The sequence below is a fragment of the Papaver somniferum genome, chromosome 10 (genome assembly GCF_003573695.1).
Source record: "Papaver somniferum cultivar HN1 chromosome 10, ASM357369v1, whole genome shotgun sequence".
Lineage (NCBI taxonomy): Eukaryota > Viridiplantae > Streptophyta > Magnoliopsida > Ranunculales > Papaveraceae > Papaver > Papaver somniferum.
Window position 1 is genome coordinate 18,933,303 of NC_039367.1, and position 23,197 is coordinate 18,956,499.

The 23,197-nt window shown below is 37.7% G+C and overlaps 1 pseudogene; it reads left to right on the forward strand.

Moving 5' to 3' along the window:
* LOC113315364 overlaps nt 1-23,197 on the forward strand; it is a 111,786-nt pseudogene that overhangs the window by 20,548 nt on the left and 68,041 nt on the right.

The window sequence follows — 23,197 nt, forward strand, 5'->3', positions numbered from 1 at the left end:
GGAATTTAGGGGATAACACTGATCTAGCTGTTATTCTACGATTGGTGATAATCTATGTTTAACGACGAGTATGCAACTATAATAAATCATTGACGGTTTATTAACGAAGAAGGATTCCTCGATCATAACTCTCTCTGTTGATTACAATACAACTTTATTTGCTTTGATTATTTACTTTGTTCGAAATCTAAAACAAAACCCCCCCTTTGTGATAATTTGACAATTAAAACTCACTGCTCTTCGTGGGAACGATCCTTACTTCCATTATATTACCATTTAATTGTGTGGAAATAAGATTATTAATTTGATTGCACTTACTACACGCACCAAATTTTGGCGTCGCTTTCGGGGAGCAATCGGTAGCTTTAGTTGTTATTTTTATTAGTTCTAATCTTGTTTGTAGAATTTATTTTTATTTTTTAATTTTGTTATCTAGATTTTTATTTTCAGGTACTTAATATCTGGCATCGAAAGATTGGGAATACCAGAGGTGCGGAATCCAAACTCGCAAGGGAACAGTACTACAAGCACGTCATCACTTGCAACAAGAACCCTCTACAGAAGAGATGGTGAATACATACGACGAGACAGATCCTCTACCACCTCCTCCGCCAAGAAGGACGCTTAAAGATCTAACATCTCCATCGTTTGATCAACAAAAGCTTTGCATTAACTTAGATGATTCTATTGAACTTAAATATCAGTTGATACATTGGTTATCAAAGTTTAAAGGGTTGTCTGGAGATGATCCGAATAAACACTTGCAACTATTTCAACATAGGTTGACAAGTTTGAAACCAACTGGAACTGATAAAGACAAAGCTTTACTTACAACTTTTCCATTTTATTTGACAAATTTTGCGGAAGAATGCTTTTACAACCTTCCACAAGGAAGTATTACATCATGGAATGATATGCAGAAAGTGTTTTTAGAAAAGTACTTTCCCGCTTCCAAAGCAGCAACTATTCGTAAAGCAATAATTGTAATTGAGCAAATTGTTGGTGAAACTCTTTATGATTACTGGGAACGGTACAAGAAATTACTGTCTAAATGTCAACACCACCAAATCAGTGAGCAACTCATAGTGCAGTATTTGTATGATGGGATGCTTCAATCAGAGAGAAATCTCATAGATGCGGCTAGTGGTGATGCATTAACCAACAAAACCATTGATGAAGCCACGGAACTGATCGAGAACATGGCTGCAAACATGAAGCAATTTAATACAAGAGGCACATAGATGGATAGGAGGTTCGACGAAGTCAGTTCTTCTTCACACTTAGAGGAACGAATGGGTAATATGGAGAAGATGATGCAACAAATGGCGGTTGTGATCATTCCTGCTTATGAAGAAGAGGCCGAACAGGTGAACGTTGTGTTTCCGAATCAGAGGCAAAGGTATGATCCATACTCTAATACTTATAATCCCGGGTGGAAAGATCATCCGAATTTCAGTTATGCAAACAAGAAAGTTGCAGTTTCCAACCCTGTTTTCGGAAGACAAGGTGGTTTTCAACAATCACAATTCCAATCACAACATCGACATTAACAGCAAAATCAAAGCTCAAGTTTAGAACAGATGATGAAAGCCATGATGCAGAAAAAAGATGCAATATTACAATATAACACACATTATCAACAAAAGAATGATGCTACTGTCAAAGATCTACAATTACAAATGGGGAAAATATCAACTGATGTGAATCCACTGAAGGCACAAGCTTCAACAAAGTTTCCATCACAATCTTTCGTAAACCCAAGAGAGCACGTCAATGCAATAACATTAATAAGTGGAAGACAAGTTGAGGAGCCGCAACAACAAGGTTCTAATCTGGATGCGGGAGCAGTACGTGTACCAAATGACGATATTGAAAAGGAAGTAGAGGCGGAAACCGTACCAAAGGAAAATCCAACCTCAATTGGCCAACCTAAGGACACGGTTCCCACTTTTACCATACCACCTCCTTTTCCTAGTCGTTTTGCCAAATCCAAGAAAGAAGCTCAATACAAGGAGATCATGGATATTTTCAGCAAGATACACATCAACATTCCATTTATTGAGGCCATCAGAACCGTACCCAGGTATGCCAAGGTTTTGAAGGATTTGTGTACAAGGAAGGATAGGTTGATTGCTAATGAGATTACTCAGGTGGGAGAAAGTGCTACAACTATGTTAATTAAGAAGATGCCTACAAAGTGTGAATACCCTGGCGGTTTCACAGTTCACGTTACCATTGGTAACCGACGATTTGAGCGTGCTTTGCTTGATTTGGAAGCTTCAATAAGTGTTATGTCAGCCGATGTTTATGATTCTTTGAATCTTGGACCTTTAAAAGATGCGAAGATCACTATTCAATTGGCTAACAAGTCCAATATATATCCTAAGGGAGTCGTTGAGGACGAGTTAGTTCAAGTGAATCAGTTAATCTTTCCATTTGATTTCTACATTGTGGATATGCACAATGGAGATAATTGTTCATCTACTTCGTTACTTCTTGGGAGATCGTTCATGAAAACTGCAAAGACAAAGATTGATGTTGATAGTGGTGCACTCACTATGGAATTTGATAAGGAGATCATACGGTTCAATATTTTTGAAACCATGCGTTATCCTAGTGATATTTACTCAACTTTCTCTATTGATGTTATTGGTTCGTTAGCACAACAAATGTTTGATTTGAACGCTGAAGATGAACTTGGAGTTGTGTTACACAATAGCATTAATGTGGACGTTCACGGGCAACCGAACCTGGACGTTGACTTAGCCAAAGAGCTAGTGGAGATGTGTAGTGCCTTAACATCGCTACAAGAAGTAAAAACGGGTGATATTTCTTATATTTCATTACCCATAACTAATGAGGTTCCTTTACCTTCTATTGTGCAGGCACCGAAACTAGAACTAAAGCCGCTTCCAGACGACCTAAAGTACGCGTACTTGGATAATAAAGACGAACTTCCGGTGATTATTGGAAAGAACCTCACCCCCAATTCAAGAAGAACGTCTACTTAGGATTCTGAAAGAGTACAAAACGGCTATTGGTTGGACAATTGCTAATATAAAAGGCATTATACCATCCATGTGCATGCATAAAATCCTAATGGAAGATGATTTTAAGCCAGTACGTGATGCTCAGCGTAGGCTTAACCCCCCCAATGATGGAGGTCGTGAAGAAAGAGATCCTAAAATTACTAAGTGTGTGGGTGATTTACCCAATTTCTGACAGCAAATGGGTTAGCCCAGTTCAAGTAGTGGCCAAGAAAGCAGGCGTCACTGTTTTTAGAAATCAAGATGATGAACTCGTTCCTACAAGAGTTCAAACAGGATGGAGAGTATGCATAGACTACAGAAATCTTAATACAACAACCTGAAAGGATCACTTTTCTTTGCCCTTTATTGATCAGATGTTAGAGAGATTAGCGATACATTCACATTATTGCTTTTTGGATGGTTATTCGGGGTACAATCAGATTTTTATTGCACCAAAGGATCAAGAGAAGACTACTTTCACTTGTCCTTTTGGTACATTTGCCTATAGACGAATGTCGTTTGGTCTTTGCAATGCGCCTGCCACTTTTCAGAGGTGTACGGTTAGTATATTTTCTGACTATGTGGAGCGCATCATTGAGGTATTTATGGATGATTTTAGTGTTTATGGAAATTCATTTGATATTTGTTTACAAAATCTTGAAGTTGTGCTTAAAAGATGCATAGACACTAATCTTATTTTAAATTGGGAGAAATGCCATTTCATGGTAGACCATGGAATAGTGCTTGGTCATATTGTGTCCTCTCGAGGGCTCGAAGTTGACAAAGCAAAGATAAGCTTAATAAGAAACTTACAATATCCCACTTCGGTTAGGGAGATTCGTTCTTTTCTTGGTCATGCAGGTTTTTACAGGCGGTTTATCAAGGATGTCTCCAAAATCTCAATGCCAATGTGCAAATTATTGCAAAAGGAGGTTATTTTTGACTTCAACAAGGAGTGCAAGGATGCCTTCGATAAACTGAAAGAATTGTTAACAACTGCACCAGTTATCAAGTCATCGGATTGGAGTTTTCCATTTGAATTAATGTGTGATGTAATTGACTATGCAGTTGGAGCCGTTTTGGGTCAAAGAGTAGACAAGCTGTCTCATGTGATTTACAATGCATCTAGAACCTTAAACGATGCACAAATCAACTATTCTACCACCGAGAAAGAATTTTAGGCTATAATGTTTGCACTAGAAAAATTTAGATCCTATTTGGTGGGTACAAAAGTGATTGTTATTCTGATCATGCAGCACTTCGGTACCTATTAAAGAAGAAAGAAGCTAAGCCAAGACTTATACGGTGGATATCACTATTGTAAGAATTTGATTATGAAATAAAGGATAAAGGAGGTATTGAAAATACCGTTGCAGATCATCTTAGTAGACTTGTTGTTTCCGAAGAAGAACTTCCTTTACAAGATCGTTTTCCAGACGAAAAACTTTTCTCAATTGAAGATTCAAAACCTTGGTACGCGGATATAGTGAACTACTTGGTTAAAAGACAAGTACCTAGTACAATGTAGAATTTCCAAAAGCTTAAGCTTAAGAAAATAACCAAGCAGTATGTGTGGGGATGAGCCCTACTTGTGTAAATATGGTTCCGATCAAATCATCCGCAGGTGTGTACCTAATTCTGAATTTCAATCTATTCTTACTTTTTGTCATACTTATGCATGTGGTGGTCACTTTGGTTCTAAACGTACCGCTTTCAAAGTACTTGAAAGTGGATTTTATTGGTCTATCCTATTTGAGGATGCATATATTTTTTGCAAATATTGTGATAGATTTCAAAGAACGGACAATCTAGGTGCTCGAAATCAAATGCCACTCACACCAATTCTTGTTGTTGAAGTATTTGATGTGTGGGGAATTGATTTTATGGGTCCTTTTGTCAATTCTAATGGAAAATTTTATATACTTCTTGTTGTGGATTATGTTTCTAAATGGGTGGAAGTTAAAGCCACCCCTACTAATGATTCTCAAGTCGTTTGTGAGTTTGTGAAGGAATATATTTTTTCTATACATGGTACACCAAGAGTGGTTATCAGCGATGGAGGTTCCCATTTTCAGAAATCCTTCCATGCGCTACTCAAGAAGTACAACATAACACACAAGGTTGGTACGCCGTATCACCCACAAACTAGTGGGAAGACTAAATCTCAAACCGTGAGATTATATCCATTCTTGAGAAAACCGTGAACACTTTACGGAAAGATTGGAGTTATAGGCTTAATGATGCATTATGGGCATATAGAACGGCGTACAAAACACAGATTGGTATGTCTCCATATCAGTTGGTTTATGGCAAAGCTTGTCAGCTTCCAGTTGAACTTGAACACAATGCATTTTGGCCGATAAAGATGTGCAACATGGATTATGACAATGCGGGGAAACAAAGGAAGTTACAACTCAATGAGCTAGAGGAGATACGTAATGATTCTTACGAGAGTTCTCGTATTTACAAGGAAAAGACGAAACTTTTCCATGACAAGATGATTTCTCGAAAGAATTTTGTTGTGGGTCAAAAATTTCTTTTATTTTATTCTCGTCATAAACTATCTCCTGGTAAGCTAAGGTCCAAATGGATTGGATGTATGTTGTTACTAATGTTTATTCTCATGGCGCAGTTCAAATTTCTAGTCTTAGAGATGGAACAAATATAAAGATGAACGGCCATAGGTTGAAGCCATATTATGAAAGAATTGCTTATCTGGATATGGATGTGCAAGAATTTCATGATTATCTCCCTCTGGAGGAGTAATTAAAAGGATGCCTAGTAGGGCTGAGGACATTAAACTAAGCGCTAAATAGGAGGCAACCCATCGGTTTTATCTCTATCCATTTTGTTTTTAGTTTTATTAGTTTTGCATATCATATTTTGCATTCCCATCTTAGACTTTACAAGTCCTATATCTATAATGAAAGTTTGGACGAATTCTCGTCAGAAAATTCTGACAGCGCGCTTGTCATGAAAATAGCTCTCGAGACTTCATACGGAGTCCGATTTGAGTGGTTAACCCCAAATTTTAAAAAGGACAGACTCACATCTCTTTTCCAAAAATAAAATATTAATTTGGAGTCTGTTAAGTTGGAGCCATAGGCCTGAACATTTGAGTCTCGGTATTTTCCCAGAACTTTTTCAGATTGCATGTCAGTCAGTCCGGATGCCATCAAAGTCAAACCGTTTATCGAAACATTGTGCCCTTTTAGGACATTATAGAAAAGATGTAGGTGAATAACTTTTGCTTAGAATGTTTTTTCTAATTCCCTTCCCATTGGTACATTTTTCGAGTTTTTCAGAGATGTTATGTCAGAAATCAGAATTTTCGGTTTTGAACATTGAGGACAATATTGAGTTTAAGTGTGGGGAAGCATTTAGTATCATACTGTATGCATATGAAAATAATAAATAATAATTACTTTGTGATTTCATGCATTCTTGAGACTTCATATTTTGAAGTTACTTATGAGCTATTTAGGATGACACTCTAAACCTTTTCAGGTTGAAACAGTTCTCACAGTTGTATATTGAGTTCTACTTTATCGTTCTAATTTTTTTGTTTAAAATATATGTTTATAATTGAATGCGAAACTAAGATATGGTACTAGTTTGAAAGATTCATCCTCGCAATTAATCATTACTGAATCACTTTCTTTTTATTTTTGCAGTTATATGTTTCTCTAAGATGATTTGGTGGGATCCTGATACTTTCGTGGATGTTGTAGCAAGGTAATCATTGGTTGAGTATATAAAATCCCCATAGATAATTGTATTATACTCATAAAGACTAAGCCGGAGGAAAAAAAAAGAAAAGAAAAAAAAAAGAAAGAGCTTAATATCTCTAACTCTTAATTCAATCCGCAATCAGCAAATAGAAATATGCGAGCCCGATTGAATATAAGAGGAGTTATTTGAACGGTACCAAAGACCAATGTTCAAGTGTCAATCAATGTAAATCAACAACCAAAGGTTGGATATTCTAATTGATTGATCTTAACGCACAACCTGTGATATTTCAATTATATAACAAAATATAATGCGGAAAAGAAATAACACATACACCAGAATTTTGTTAAAGAGGAAACCACAAATGTAGGAAAACGCTGGGAACTAGTCCAGATTGAACACCACACTGTATTAAGCCACTACAGACTCTATCCTACTACCAATTAACCTCGGACTGGACTGTAGTTGAACCCTAATCAATCTCCCACTGTTTCGAGGTACAGTTGCGCTCCTTACGTCTCTGATCCCAGCAGGATACTACACACTTGATTTCTTTAGCTGATCTCACCTACAACTAAGAGTTGCTATGACCCAAAGTCGAAGACTTTATAGACAAATCTGTCTCACATAGAAAAGTCTATAGGATTGAATAAATATGTCTCCCACAGAAATATCCAAGAGTTTTTGTTTTGTCTTTTGATAAATCAAGGTGAACAGGAACCAAATGATAAACCGGACTTATATTCCCGAAGAACAGCCTAGTATTATCAATCACCTCACAATAATCTCAATCGACTAGCGAAACAAGATATTTTGGAATCACAAAGGATGGGACGAAGGTGTTTTTGATTACTTATATATCTTGCCTATCGGAGAAATTAATCTCAAGCCAATCTTACGATTGCACTCAATCAAGATAGAAACAGCAAGATCAGATCACGCAACTACAAAGAGAATAGTTGGGTTTGGCTCACAATCCCAATGTAGTCTTCAAGTCTTTAACCTACAGGGTCTCGAGAAAAAACCTATGGTTAAAGGAGAATCGACTCTAATTATGTAACTAGTAACACACAGGAGGTGTTGATAAGTGCACAATTCATAAGATTTTAGTGTCCATTCCATACTTGTTTTAGCTATTATTCTTGCATATTTTCGTAAAGTTAGTCTTGTTTGCTATTATGTGTCTCAATTAGGTGAATCATCCAAAAAGGATATACAAAGTGCTGAAAATATCTATGAAGATAAGCATTCCAAGTATCTAAGTGCCCAAGTCCAAGAGAAGTGGAAGAAGTACAACGAAAAGGAATGAAATGCTCAAAATCAAGAGAAGGGACAAAGACCGATCTTAACTCATTAAAATTAAGAATTTCTCATCATCATCTTGAATAGAATTGAAAGATAAAATAATGCAAAAAGAATTAGGTCATTCTGAGTACGGATGAAGAAGTTGTGGCCAAAAAAAGTTTTTATCAATACCGAAGACAGTAAGGTTCGCATACCGGGTATGCATACTTAATTCCGAAAATTTCTGCTGGAATTTGAAGTTTGTGGACCAGGTACGTGATAGACGCATTTATGTGTCTAATATAGCTCATTTGTATATATTGTTAGTACTCGATATTGTACTTATTTGGTTATTTTATGTATTTGTAGGTGTTTTTGGAAAATAATCTCTTGCGGCGAATTTGGCTAAAAATGTGGCATTTGGACCTCCGTTGATAACGTACCGGAAGAGCCTCAGAAGTGTACCGGAAGTATCCCAGAAATACCCCGGAGGAACCCCGAAAAAAGTGCGGAAAATGCCCCAGAGGACACTTGCTATACGGACCCTTGATTTTGGATAAGGGGTAACCTAATTACTAAGGGGTGACCCATTTCCAGGCATCTGCTAAAGGGAGACCGGAACTGGATAGGGGGAGGTCATCTTCAAAGTTTCAAAACTGGATTTTGGCGGGAAAAGAACTCCGCAGAAGAACAGTTTTAGGGGTTCGAATTTGAGCGAGTTTTAAGGAGATTCAACATCGATTTTCACTGGGCTGGACTTCCTAGACTATAAAAGATCAGTATAAGCAATTTAACCCAACCAATTGGGCTGGATAAGCCGGAAGAAGAGATCAAAGCTCAAACAGGTCACGTACGCTGCTGTTCAAGTTTCAAAGATTTGTGAGAGATATTTGGGAGAGTTTGACGCTGGAAATTAATGTATTTAGTCTTGTTCACGTCTTAAGAAGAGTTTGGTACCTATTTAATAGCTAACAGAGCGTGAAAAAGCAAAAGAGAACGGATTATCGTTCCAACTGGCAGATAATAGAAATCAGATATTTGATCGAATTTAAGGGACTCTGTTGAGATATAAATAGGTGGTTTTAAGTCTTAGAGGGGTTAGAAAAGTTTAGAGAGAAATAGGAGAGAGTTCAGAGCCGAAACGAGGAAGATACCATTGATTGTTGCTGCTGCTGCTGCTGTTCAAGGAGGAAGAAAAGAGGAAGAACAGACCTGCTAAGGCAGTCGTTCTTCATCAGTCTTAAAACCAGAACACGCTGTGTCGCTGTTTACAGCACACGACTTGTATCGTTCTTTCCAGCAGCTTACACCCTGTGTCGCTATTTACAGCACTTTAGTTCTATCGTTTCTTCTCAGCACTTACACCATTTGTAACAGTGACGCTGTAACACTTCTACAGCGTTGCTAATTCCTATTTCATCATATAATCATCAATAAAAACACCTATTTTAGCCATGAATTTATCTTGTGAGTGTGTTTTTGGGATGAGGAGCTAAACCCATTAGCCGAGACGACGGAGGAAGCCATTGGCACAAAATTTATTGGTATAATTCTAATTTTACATTTATTTGCATATTATTATTTGATTATTTGCACGAATTAATTGAATAATAGTTTTTATTGAGTAATTGTGAATTGACTTGATGAAGCATGCTGGGTTTTAGTAACTTTTGATGTTTTATACTTTTAATTACAATTATTACTTCAAAAATTATTTGAGGCAAATATTAGAATTATTTTAAAGATAAATTGCATGAACTATTTAGAGTTTACTATTATGGTCATGGTGGAATCCTAGTCTTGGTTTTTCTCTAAACTTTGAACAATTTTTTATTTGCCTGTTTAATTTAAATCTAAAAATTGTTTTCTTCACAAGTCTGAAGACCCGTTTTACCACTCAACTACAATCACTATTTGAAAAACCATCAAATTTTTGGCGCCGCCGACGCGGACCTGTGTTTAGTTAGCATTTTTTTAGATTTTTTTTTATTTTTATTATTTTGTTTCTTTACGTTTTTGGGTTTTTTTTGTTTCCTTGCAGATTTTTGAAGATTGGAGCGAAAGACAATTTTGCCAAAGCTTGTGGTGATTTACTTAAAGTTTGGGAGCGAAAAGCAAAGCTAAAGGAGCGAAAGAAGAAGATTTTCTTTTTTTGTAAAAGAGAGAAAAAAAAAGAGAGACATTTTTATTTTTGTAATTTTTTTTTAGACTTTCTTTTCTTTTGTTTTTTTTTTATGGACTTTGGACATTAATTTTGGACTTTTATTTTTATTTTTAAACCCTACGGAAGGGTACCCTTAAATATAAACTGTTGCAGGGAAGGACGACGATTACAATATCGTCTCGGCCCCTCGGGTTCGCACACGCATAGGAGTCGTGGCCCGAGTCGACTTCACGGTTCTTCGCCCGTCTGGTACGGGAGGTAAAATTCTAAACACCCGCGAATCTCCTGCAAGCGGGTTACTGGACTCCTTAAGGTGAATATATGCTGAGGACTTGAATATGGACTGTTTTTAAATTCCTAGTAAAGGGCAAGGACTGGACCATAAGATAAGGGTTCGGATTTCATCACCGCTCCCTTCTTGCCCGCCTTAGGAAAACGAAACCTAAAGCGAACCTAAGCCTAAAATTTGGACTAGAAAGAGACCTATAGGGTATCGAGCTTAACAGGACAATCATTCGAAAAATATTGGTTACTCTTTTAAGCACACCTCGAAGTTCTTGACGGTTTCTGCGAGTTGAATGCGTGACTGCGCCGCATTGGATCGGTGAGGTTTTGGGTATCAAAGCTCCACTGAGCTTCCCTCGCCTCGATTCAACTTACTTAACTCGGATTGATTCCAGAGGGGTTTGCTTAAATTGTAACGAATTCCCTTTCGAAGGATTAGAAGCTGGTCTAGAAACAATCTAAGTGGAGCCATCATGCTTGTTGTTTGCTAGAAATCTTTAGGTTTGCTGTGGTAAAGTCGAGTCAGCCTGCTGTGTGATTGCTAGAACCTTCCTGTTAGGATTTTTATTTCTTTTTGAATTCTTTTTAGTGTATGCCCGATTTTGTTAGGGCTTGGAAAAGAGATACTCTAGGTCGATTGATTAGCGAAAAACCTAGTAGTTCTTCTGATTTAAGCAGGGAGCTCGAAGACTCTTCTTTGAGAGCCCTGTTTTTGGAAACTTCAGTTTTGAGAATTATCTCTTGTGAGGATAGTACCCCTAGTACTTCTGTTGTGCCAGCGATGGCAACTTTGAAAGATTACATGTTCCCAACTAGGACCAACCGAGCTTCATGCATTAAATTGCCAGCCACTACGGCTAATTTTGAGATAAAACCTAGTATTCTTCAGATGATCCCTATATTCTTAGGAAAAGATGATGAGAACCCTTATTTCATATTAGGGACTTTGAGGAAATCTGTGGGACAATTAGGATAAAGGACCTTACCGATGAAGTCTTGAAACTTAAGATGTTTCCTTTTCTTTGAGAGACAAAGCCAAGACCTGGCTGAACAAACCTACGTTGAATCCATAGAAACATGGCAGGAACTTATCGCTGCCTTCTATATGAAATTCTACCCTAAGCATAAAACTGCAGCTGTTAGGCAGAAAATTAGTGCTAGTGTACAACAACAGAGGAGAGTCTCTTTATAGGTTTTTAGAGCGATTCAATGATCTCCTATCTCAGTGTCCTCACCATGGATTTGATAATATGAAACTTGTACAGATTATTTATGATGGTTTAGACTATTCGACCAAAGCCATGGTTGAGTCTATGTGCGCTGGTGAGTTCACTAGTAAAAATGCTGATGATGCTTTTACCTTCTTAGGAGCTATCGCTGAAAAATCCCAACAGTGGGAATCTTGTGTTGAACCCCCTAAAAGACTCTTGGTCAATAGAAGTAGCACCAATATGGTAGATACGAGTTTTGCGTCAGATGCTAAGTTTGCTGCTTTGTCCAGAAGGTTAGAAGCTTTAGAAATGGGTCAGTCTAAAAATAGGTCCCTTGTTGAACCTAATAGAGCCTCTCAAGTCTCTAGTTGTGGAATAGAGCCCGATAATTCATTTTGGGAAGGTCAAGTTAGTGAAGAACAAGCCCATGCTGTCTATAACAACTCTAGGTTTGAGAACCGTCAGAAGTTTGACCCATACTCAGAAACCTACAACCCTGGTTGGAGAAACCATCCTAATTTCTCTTGGTCTAAGGGCCAGAATCAAGGCCAGTCTAGTAATTCTCAGCCTCCCCCAGGTTTTGGTTATACTAAGAACTCTTCAGGTCAGACCCAGAACCCATCTGAGAATAGAATAGCTAGCTTAGAGGAAACCCTTATATATTAAGGAAGAGCCAGGAGATGCTATCACAAAGCCAGGAAATGTTAGTAAAAAGCCAGGGTAATTTTCAAGAGGAAACCAAACAGAATTTTAAGAATAGTGCCCAGTCTTTTGCTAAATTAGAGCTTCAAGTCGGCCAAATAGCTAAGTTTATCAATGGAGAGAAGAAGGAAGGTTCCCTAGTCATACTGATCCTAACCCCAAAGGAGAGAAATCGTACAATCATGTGAATGCTGTACAACCCTAAGGAGTGGAAAGAAAGTTGACAACAAGGTCGCCATGCCTGATAATGAACATGTGTAGTTCACCCTGCTGAGCCAGAAAATGAGGAGACTAATAGAGTCTCCAAAGAGACCAATGAGGGTCCTGTTAAGCACGGATTTGTTCCCAGAGCCCCGTTTCCCCAGCTGCTAGTTCCGACTAAGAGGGAGTCCAACTTTAATGATATATTGGAGGTTTTTAAGCAGGTTAATATCAACCTTCCATTATTAGATGCAATTAGGCAGATTCCCTCTTATGCCAAGTTCCTTAAGGACTTGTGTACGCGAAAGCGTAAGCTCAGTGTCCAGAAGAAAGCCTTCATAGCTAGTCATGTGAGTTCTATTATTCAGAATACCACTACTCCTAAGTATAAAGACCCAGGGTCCCCTACCATTGCTTGTACAATAGGTAAGTACCGTGTTGAGAAAGCTTTGCTTGACTTAGGAGCCAGTGTGAATTTACTTCCATATCATGTGTACCTTAAGCTAGGACTTGGTGAGATGAAACCTACCCAGATGACACTTCAGTTAGCTGATAGGTCCGTTAAAATTCCTCGTGGTGTGATCGAGGATGTTCTCATAGAGGTTGACAAGTTTATTTATCCAGTGGATTTTGTTATCCTAGATACCCAACCTGTCCCTGACCCAGAGAACCAAATACCAGTGATTTTAGGTCGCCCGTTTTTAGCTACATCCAATGCGATCATTAACTGTCGAAATGGTATTATGAATTTGTCTTTTGGTAATATGACTATTGAGCTGAACATTTTTAATATTAGTAAGCTACCCTCTGAACTAGATGACTCGAATATAGAAGAGGTGAACATGATAGGAACATTAGTCGAGGAGTCATTACCAAACACTTTGTTAGAAGATCCATTAGAAAAATGCCTAGCTCACTTTGGGATTGATTTTGATGATGATAATGTAATTAATGAGGTGAATGCTTTGTTAGATTCAACCCCTTTGTTAGATACTAGTAATGGATGGAAACCTAGTTCGAACCCTACGTTTCTAAGTCTACCCTAGTTCCTTCTTTAGAAGAGCCTCCTAAGTTGGACCTAAAACAATTGCCAGATACCCTGAAGTATATGTTTTTAGGCCCGTCTGAGACTTTACCTGTGATTGTTTCTTCCGACTTGGATATAGATCAGGAAAGTAGGCTAGTAACCGTCCTTCAAAACAACAAGGAAGCTTTAGGGTGGACCATAGCAGACATTAAGGGTATAAGTCCTACTGTTTGTATGCATCAGATCTATTTAGAGGAAGACACCAAACCTTCTAGGGAGATGCAACGTCGACTAAACCCTAATATGAAAGAAGTAGTTCGAACTGAGGTTCTTAAGCTATTAGATGCAGGCATCATCTACCCTATTTCAGACAGTAAGTGGGTCAGCCCCGTTCAGGTTGTTCCCAAGAAATCTGGTATTACTGTAGTCCAGAATAATAACAATGAGTTAATCCCGACCCGAATGACCACGGGTTGGCGTGTTTGTATTGACTATAGGAAATTGAACAAGGTCACTAGGAAGGACCACTTTCCCCTTCCCTTCATCGACCAGATGCTAGAGAGATTAGCTGGACATAGACATAGTCACTATGCTTTTTAGATGGCTACTCTGGATATAATCAGATCGTTATTGCCCCAGAAGACCAGGAGAAAACCACTTTTACATGTCCCTTTGGTACCTTTGCGTATAGACGCATGCCTTTCGGGCTATGTAATGCCCCTGCGACTTTTCAGCGTTGCATGATGAGCATATTTTCTGACATGGTAGAACGGTTCTTAGAGGTCTTTATGGATGATTTTTCAGTGTTTGGTTCGTCTTTCGATGAGTGCTTGCATCATTTGTCATTAGTTTTGACTAGGTGTAAGGAAAATATTTAGTGCTTAATTGGGAGAAATGTCACTTTATGGTTCGTTCAGGAATTGTTCTAGGGCATATTTATCTTCAAAGGGTATAGAGGTGGATAGAGCAAAAGTTGACCTTATTAAAACTTTACCGGTCCCAAAAACCGTAAGAGATATTAGGTCATTCTTAGGACATGCTGGTTTTTATCGTCGTTTCATTAAGGATTTTAGCTTGATGTCTAGACCTCTTTGCAATTTTTGCAAAAGATGTTAAGTTTGTTTTTGATGATGCTTGTTTAGAGGCTTTTGAGAAGCTTAAGTCATTACTCACTACCCCCCCATAGTCCAGGCACCCAACTGGAACCTACCCTTTGAGATCATGTGTGATGCTTCAGATTATGCTATTGGTGTTGTGCTAGGTCAGCGAGAAAATAAGTTACTTCATGTGATTTACTATGCTAGCAAAACTCTGAATGATGCCCAGTTGAACTATACCATTACCGAGAAGGAACTATTAGCCATTGTGTTTGCCTTAGACAAGTTTAGATCCTATCTCTTAGGTTCTAAGATCATCATATATACTGATCATGCTGCTTTAAAATATCTTTTGTCTAAGAAGGATACTAAACCTAGATTGATTAGGTGGATTCTGTTGTTGCAGAGTTTTCTCCAGACATTAGAGACAAAAAGGGTGCCGAAAATGTTGTAGCAGATCACTTGTCTAGGCTAGTTGTTAGTTCCCCAGATGATTCCCTTCCTATAAGGGATAGCTTTCCTGATGAACAATTGTTCTTTGTTACCCAATTACCTTGGTATGCGAATATAGTGAACTATCTTGTTACTGGTCGAATGCCCAACATTGGGGTAAACAAGATCGTTCTAGATTTTTAGCTGAGGTTAAGCACTTCTTTTGGGATGATCCTTATTTGTTTAAGTATTGCCCAGACCAGATTATTAGGAGATGTATACCTGAGAGTGACCAGTCCAGTATTATTTCCTTTTGTCATGATCATGCTTGTGGGGGTCACTTTAGTGCTAAGAAAACTGCTGCTAAGATATTGCAGTGTGGATTCTATTGGCCTTCGTTGTTTAAAGACTCCCACAGTTACTGCGTTACTTGTGAACGATGCCAGAAATTAGGAACCATTTCCCGTAGGAACATGATGCCCTTGAACCCTATTTTAATTGTTGAGGTCTTTGATGTGTGGGGTATTGACTTTATGGGTCCGTTTCCTAATTCTTTTGGTAACCTATACATCCTTGTCGCCGTAGACTATGTCTCTAAGTGGATTGAGGCGGTTGCGTGTAAAACCAATGACCATAGGGTTGTGATTGAGTTCTTGAAAAATAATATACTTACACGTTTTGGTACACCGCGAGCTATAATTAGTGATGGAGGGTCGCACTTTTGTAATGGGACTTTTAGACTTCTGATGAAGAAATATGGTATTACACATAAGGTAGCTACCCCGTATCATCCACAGACTAGTGGTCAGGTAGAGGTTTCCAATAGGGAGATAAAACGTATATTAGAGAAAACAGTTAATCCTAATCGGAAAGACTGGTCGTCTAGGCTTACTGATGCCTTATGGGCTTACCGTACTGCGTTTAAGACACCCATTGGAATGTCGCCTTATCGGCTTGTTTATGGCAAGGCATGTCACTTACCTGTTGAGTTAGAACACAGAGCTTATTGGGCTGTTAAGCAGCTAAATTTTTCACTTGACAAGGCAGGAGCCCATAGGAAACTCCAGCTCAATGAGTTGGACGAGATTCGTATAGATGCTTACGATAGTGCGAAGGAGTATAAGAACAAAATGAAACTTGTGCATGATAGAAACATATTACGGAAGTCATTTTCTCCAGGTCAAAAAGTTCTTCTGTATGACACTCGTTTGCATCTATTCCCCGGGAAACTGCGCTCTCGGTGGACCGGTCCTTTTGTGGTCCGTACTGTTTTTCCTCATGGAGCTGTTGAGATCGAGACACTGGATGGTAGTAGTTCTTCAAAGGTTAACGGTCAGCGATTGAAGCCCTTTTTAGAGCCTTTTCCTACAGGTGATGTTGAGGAGGTCCCTCTGGAGGACCCTGTTTACCCTTGATTGACCATCGAGGCGATTTATGTTGTATAATTTTTGTATTCAGTTTTTGGTTTCACTTCACTCAGGTACTATCTTTCCGAACTCTCTCTTTACTATTTCCTCATGTTACTTATATTCTTGGTACTGTTCTTTCATGAGAAACATTGAGGACAATGTTAGATTTAAGTTTGGGGGTGGGGAAGAAACTTTTTGTCCCTTTTTGCAATAAATAAACTCCAGAGCCTAGAAATTTATGCCTATTGAGGATTGCACTAACTAATCTAAGTGGATGGAAGCATTTTGATTGTAGGAGTTTGAGGAACCAATCTGATTAGATGGAAACATCTAAAAGAGACTATTCATAAAAGCACAGAGCTCAGGTGTTAGAAATAACATGATAGTTTCACCATATCTCGTTGAGTCCTTTTCACTTCTATTTTTATTTTATTTTGTTTTTAAACTATGTTTCTCTAAGTGATAGGTGGGGCCCACGATTCAAGTTGTTACCAATGCTAGGGTGAATTAGAGTGATTGAGATACCATGAAGAAAAAAAAAAAAAAGTTGAAAAAAAAGTTGAAAAAAAATTGAAAAAAAAAAAGAAGAAAGAAATTGAGACCAGACCATTTGACCAAAAGGAATAAATTCAATAAAGTCGACCACTGGTACCCTTGTATATGCCAGTTGTGTTGACCTAGAGTTAGGTTATCGACCACTGGTACCCTTGTATATGCCAGTGTGTTGATATTAGTCAGACTAGTATCTCAATCCATTAGGATAGGTTCATTTTGGCAGAGGCCTTCAGACAGATATGGGAAACGCCGTTCACTTAGTAAACATCAAAACCATCTATGTTTTTCTATATCCATCTTCTTGATCTATCCATGTGATTAGTTTTGACTCCGGATATTGATGTCCATAGTGCAACTATTTGAGTAGAGCTCTGTCACTTTATATGAATTTTAGTATGCTTGAGTGCAAACTCGTGTACATCAATTGGAATTTCGCATCAGGGTACTTCTTCCTGTAGTCAATAAGTATGCCAACCAAGGAGATTCTTTAGTGCCTTCCAAGGTTCTGCGTAGATAGCTAAGGTCTGGAGTACAGGTTTTGTGGGTATATCTCTGGTAAGCCCTCCCGAGACTATAACTCGGCCACTAGGGCCACCTAGGGGTTTAAAGGCTTATTGCATACGCTAAATGCAATCGACGATGCCTGCGACAGTGAGTTAGGATTTTATTTTGTAGTTTTGATTTGCTCGGGACTAGCAAATAATAAGTTTGGGGGTATTTGATAGACGCATTTATGTGTCTAATATAGCTCATTTGTATATATTGTTAGTACTCGATATTTTACTTATTTGATTATTTTATGTATTTGTAGGTGTTTTTGGAAAATAATCTCTTGCGGCGAATTTGGCTAAAAATGTGGCATTTGGACCTCCGTTGATAACGTACCGGAAGAGCCTCAGAAGTGTACCGGAAGTATCCCAGAAATACCCCGGAGGAACCCCGAAAAAAGTGCGGAAAATGCCCCAGAGGACACTTGCTATACGGACCCTTGATTTTGGATAAGGGGTAACCTAATTACTAAGGGGTGACCCATTTCCAGGCATCTGCTAAAGGGAGACCGGAACTGGATAGGGGGAGGTCATCTTCAAAGTTTCAAAACTGGATTTTGGCGGGAAAAGAACTCCGCAGAAGAACAGTTTTAGGGGTTCGAATTTGAGCGAGTTTTAAGGAGATTCAACATCGGATTTTCACTGGGCTGGAATTCCTAGACTATAAAAAGATCAGTATAAGCAATTAAACCCAACCAATTGGGCTGGATAAGCCGGAAGAAGAGATCAAAGCTCAAACAGGTCACGTACGCTGTTGTTCAAGTTTCAAAGATTTGGGAGAGATATTTGGGAGAGTTTGACGCTGGAAATTAATGTATTTAGTCTTGTTCACGTCTTAAGAAGAGTTTGGTACCTATTTAATAGCTAACAGAGCGTGAAAAAGCAAAAGAGAACGGATTATCGTTCCAACTGGCAGATAATAGAAATCAGATATTTGATCGAATTTAAGGGACTCTGTTGAGATATAAATAGGTGGTTTTCGAGTCTTAGAGGGGTTAGAAAAGTTTAGAGAGAAATAGGAGAGAGTTCAGAGCCGAAACGAGGAAGATACCATTGATTGTTGCTGCTGCTGCTGCTGTTCAAGGAGGAAGAAGAAGAGGAAGAACAGACCTGCTAAGGCAGTCGTTCTTCATCAGTCTTAAAACCAGAACACGCTGTGTCGCTGTTTACAGCACACGACTTGTATCGTTATTTCCAGCAGCTTACACCCTGTGTCGCTATTTACAACACTTTAGTTCTATCGTTTCTTCTCAGCACTTACACCATTTGTAACAGTGACGCTGTAACACTTCTACAGCGTTGCTAATTCCTATTTCATCATATAATCATCAATAAAAACACCTATTTTAGCCATGAATTTATCTTGTGAGTGTGTTTTTGGGATGAGGAGCTAAACCTATTAGCCGAGACGACGGAGGAAGCCATTGGCACAAAATTTATTGGTATAATTCTAATTTTTACATTTATTTGCAATATTATTATTTGATTATTTGCACGAATTAAAATTGAATTAATAGTTTTTATTGAGTAATTGTGAATTGACTTGATGAAGCATGCTGGGTTTTAGTAACTTTTGATGTTTTATACTTTTTAATTACAATTATTACTTCAAAAACTTATTTGAGGCAAATATTAGAATTGATATTAATGATAAAATTGCATAAGAACTATTTAGAGTTTACTATTAAAATGGTCATTGGTGGAATCCTAGTCTTGGTGTTTTTCTCTATAACTTTGAACAACTCTTTTTATTTGCCTGTTTAAATTTAAATCTAACAACTATTTTCTTCACAAGTCTGATACGAATCCGTTTTACCACTTCAACTACAATCACTATTTGAAAAACCATCAGTACGTGTACTTAGAAAGTGGGAAAACGTGTATTCATATCTTGGAAGGCTTAAGGGCACGTTTAGATTCGTTATTTTGCTATTTTGGGTCGGGTTCTTGAACCAAACTAAATACGTGAAGGCCAAGCAATGTAAACCTATAAAAAGGTATTAGGGTATGTAAATATCATCACATCAAGAGATCACGAAATTTTAAAGCTTGGAGAGGAGAAAAATCACACGGAGTGAAAGCTAGGGTTTCAGAGCGATTCTCAATCGTAACAATATCTCTAACCTTTTCTTATATGTATATCATGGATGTTTCTACATCCATGAGTAGCTAAACACCTATTGATTGAGGATGAATTCTAAGTTGTAAACAAGATTTGAGTTATTATATTAATCTACTTTAAAGTTCTTCATATGATTATCATTTGTTTATATTATTTGAACATTTATGATTGATTGGTAGATTATTTAGGTGGCCAAATAAATTGATTTGTTGATTCAATTTATTGCTAGTATTAAATTAGGTGATAAGTAATCATCGAACAACTTGTACACAAGTAGAGAACACAAAACCTTGCAGAGGGATTCTGTGGAGCGATTGTGTGTATAAACAACACTAAAAAGTGGACCTTGATCTAAGAGTCTAACTAGTAGGATCAACCTATAAATTCACAAAAGATAAAGCGTTCGATTGGATTACACCTTGAGTGATCTACTACTTGGTGGTTCGTTGAATAGAATCTGGTAGACGAGAACTTCCGTATCCAGTAATATAAGGAATTTAGGTGATAACACTGATCTAGCTGTTATTCTACGGTTGGTGATAGTCTATGTTTAACGACGAGTAGGAAATTATAATAACTCATTGACGGTTTATTAACGAAGAAGGATTCCTAGATCATATCTCTCTTTATTGATTACAATACAACTTTATTTGCTTTGATTATTTACTTTGTTCGAAATCTAAAACAAAACCCCCCCTTTGTGACACTTTGACAACTAAAACTCACTGCTCTTCATGGGAGTGATCCTTACTTCCATTATATTACCAGTTAATTGTGTGGAAATAAGATTATTAATTTTATTGCACTTACGACACACACCAGGTGTGTTGATTAGTTTTCCCCGTTGCTAGAGTTCTCATTTATACAGTTTTCAAATTAGGGTTTTGAATCCAAGTTACCTTGGTAACAAAGCATTCGATATTTACCATTAGATGAAAAACCTGATTCAATGAAGATAATATCTTTCAACCGTTAGATCGAACTTAGCTTGTTACACACAAATGAAATGTACCCTCATTTAGGTTTATGTAACCGTACCCAAGTGTGTACACCATGTTGGTTCAAAAATAGTTAACCGAGGTTAGCCATATGATAACTCTCATATCTACCTTATTTATCTTAACCATAACTAGTTCAAATGACTCAAATGAAACTAGTTTAAAGAGTTGTTCAATTGCTATATTCTCATAGAATTATACAAGAACACAATTGAAAAAAAATCGGTTTGATTCACTCGAATCAATACATGAACATTATAGCCACGGTTTCCAAAGATTGTATTCCTTATTAATAAATGTTTAAGTTCATGTACACAACCGATTTTAGAAAGTAACCCACTTAAGTATGCATACTTAAGTAACCAGATTTGAGTTTGGTTTGGTTTTCAAACTCAGAAGAAATTCACGGACGTGAATTTCCACCAGTATGCGTACGGGTATGCATATTTACCCAGTCTCCTTCAACCATTTTGTATACACACAAGTATGCATACTTTTGGTTCCCGGTTTTGGACTTATACACTAATGTGTGAACACACTATATATCTAAAGATGGTTACAAGATTCTAAACTCTTTATTTCAATCATTGAAACATTCTTAGAGGATGACAATAGCCGTTTTCACACACTATTAGCATCAAAGCAATTTTCAAGATATTGAAATAATCATTATCAAAACATTCCAAGCCTACATCGAATGATTGTATCACACAAACCATGTAAGATGTTACTCGGAAATTTTCTCATGATATAAGATGAACTTGGTCGAAGAGAAAGCGTACCAACACATATTTCGAGAAATATGTAAGCGAGATATACTCAGCTCGAAATCTCAAATGTGTATAGAGAAAACTATATCGTAACACGACTTATGTCTCAATATAGGAGATAGAGTAGAAATAGACTTTCCAAGTGATAAATGAGTTCAAGTCTCCACATACCTTTTGTCGAAAAAGTTCCACAAGCTCCCCGTAGTAGTTTTTCGTCTTCAAATGATGAATGCCGTGAAAACTAAGCTCAACTACACAATCTATGTCCTAGTCCGAGACATCTAAAAATAGGTTAGAAATTAAGACTTATAGTTTTTATCACTAACATTGAAAAACATGCTTGAGATATCAACATGCGAGTTCGACCGAGCAGTGCTCTAACAACCTTGGTCAAATACCTGGAGAGATTTAATGAATTATTGTTTCAATGTCCTCACCATGGTCTTGAAAATTGGAGACTTGTACACAATTTGTATGAAGGTTTAGATGTCAGTACCCAAACTACAGTTGAGTCAATGTGCAACGGTGCATTTATTGACAAAAGTGCTAAAGAGGCTTGGACTTTCTTAATCGAAGTCGCTGAAAAGACTCAGCAGTGGGAGTCCATCCATGAACCTAAAAAGACTGCGCTTGTAGCCAATGTCCATATAATTGACTCCGACTTTGAAGGGAATACAATGGTTTCATCCTTGGCTAGGAGAGTAGAAGCGCTAGAGCTGCAAAAGAATGTGAAACCTACTGCCCCTACTATCCATGATCAAATTGAAACAGCCACTTGTGCCGCATGCCGCAGTTCACATCACCTAGTGGATAGTTATCCATACCTACGTGCATTTCAAGAATCTAAACTTGAGCAGGCTAATGTTTTGTATCATAAGCAATAGAAAAACCATTATTATCATATTTACAACCCAGGGTGGAGGAATCACCCTAAATTTTCATGGTCTAAACGGGTCATACAAGGGGATAAAATGAGTAATAACCAAGGATATTCATATCCTAGAAACCCTAAGTACATTCGTTCAACCAATACCCTGACGTGAAAAAGCCTAGCTTTGAGGATAGTGTCGGTCTGTTGATCCAAAAACTTTTGCAATTTCAAAAGATTGCGGAACAACGTTTCACAAGTCTAGAAATTAGATGGGTCAAATCTGTGATGCTCTAAAAGAGAGAGAAAAGGTCAAACTCCCTAGTCAGCCCCAAAAAAATACCAAGAGAGTATTTCAGGCAAGTACGCCATCTTGCAATGAGTCCTCACATGATCATGTGAATGCTGTCACTACTCTTTGTAGTCGTAAAGTTTTTGATAATAATGTAGGTGTATCATAGTCAAATGATTCTACGTCAGACTCACAATTGCACAAAACACCACAAAAAACATCTAGGGTAGAAAAAGTCTAAGCATGATAATGACTCTAAGAATTATACTGATGTTAATATCCCTGCACCATCTAATGTACCTATTGCCCCATTTTCCCAAAGGTTGGTACAACAGAAGAAAGGTACCCAATACAATGAGATGATGGAGATGTTTAAGCGAGTCAATATAAATATTCCTTTTCTTGAAGCAATCAAACAAATACATGTTTATGCTAAATTCTTGAAAGATCTATGCACACAAAAGCGGAATC